We start from the raw sequence: 1,038 nt of genomic DNA, 5'->3' as shown, positions 1-1,038 counted from the left end.
TAAAGTTTAGGAAGATACCTCCAATTACTCGGTCTTGAAGATATTTCCTTATATTTTCTTCTAGAAGATTTTTGGTGCTAGTTCTTATATATAGGTGTTTGTCCTTAGGCTTTTATATGGCATATCTTTTCCTCTCTCTATTTTCACTTCTTGTAAGCAGCTTCTTCACATAGTTCGTCTTTTGTGAGGTTTCTAACTTATTCTCTGTTTAGTAAGTGTGAAAGTGTAGGTTTATTAGGATTCATTCTGTTTGGAGTATGTTGAACTTCTTGGACATGTATATTTAATTTTTTATAAGAGGTATGAAATTTTCAACCATTATTCACTCAAATATTCTTTCTGCTTTTTTTTTTCCTTCTCTTCTCCTCTTCCTTTTGGGATATGCTTAACATGTATATTTGCTTCCTCACACTGTCACTTAAATCCCTGAGACACTGCCCAATCTTTTTTCTGTTCTATTCTCTATCTGCTCCATCATCAAATTTTATGATTTTGATTGCCCAAAAACGTGGAATGCTTCACAATTGTGCATGCCCTCCTTTCACAGAGAACACCCTAATATTCTCTGTATCATTCCAAATTTAGTATTTGTTCTACAGAAGCAAGAATAAGATGAAGGAAATATTGTTGGCAAAGATAATATCAATGGAAGACTCTTACTTATGCGGTGAATTTCTCAATGTGCTAACCCTCAAACAATAGTCATTTCATCATGAAGTCATATTGCCACCTTCTATCTGAAAGAATGTGGGAACTGTACCTTGAAGAAATTGAATAAATTAAAGTCTATCTTATTCAACAATATTCTATTTTATTTGAATCCTGGGATTGTGAAGATGATATTTATTTTATATAGCATTGTGGTATTGCTATAACTTTTTCAAGACATTGGAAAGGCATTTACTTTTAAACAGAACCAGTCCTACAGATTCTGCCCAGAGAACTTCTGGGAAATATCTTATTAGTGACCTCAGCTCCACTGGGGTCAATGAACCACTGACAAAATAGACACATTTGGAATGATGAAGTAAATGGCAC

The 1,038-nt window shown here is 33.6% G+C and overlaps 1 non-coding gene across 1 annotated transcript; it reads right to left on the bottom strand.

The window, feature by feature from the left end:
* Positions 1–502: 502 nt before the first annotated feature.
* Positions 503–609, bottom strand: LOC143678527 (U6 spliceosomal RNA). Its single transcript, XR_013173321.1, has one exon. It is a non-coding gene; the product is annotated as a U6 spliceosomal RNA (small nuclear RNA).
* Between the last annotated feature and the right edge of the window lie 429 nt (positions 610–1,038).

The sequence above is a fragment of the Tamandua tetradactyla genome, chromosome 3 (genome assembly GCF_023851605.1).
Source record: "Tamandua tetradactyla isolate mTamTet1 chromosome 3, mTamTet1.pri, whole genome shotgun sequence".
Lineage (NCBI taxonomy): Eukaryota > Metazoa > Chordata > Mammalia > Pilosa > Myrmecophagidae > Tamandua > Tamandua tetradactyla.
Note: the sequence above shows the minus strand (reverse complement) of the source record. Positions and strands in the feature narration are given on the sequence as shown.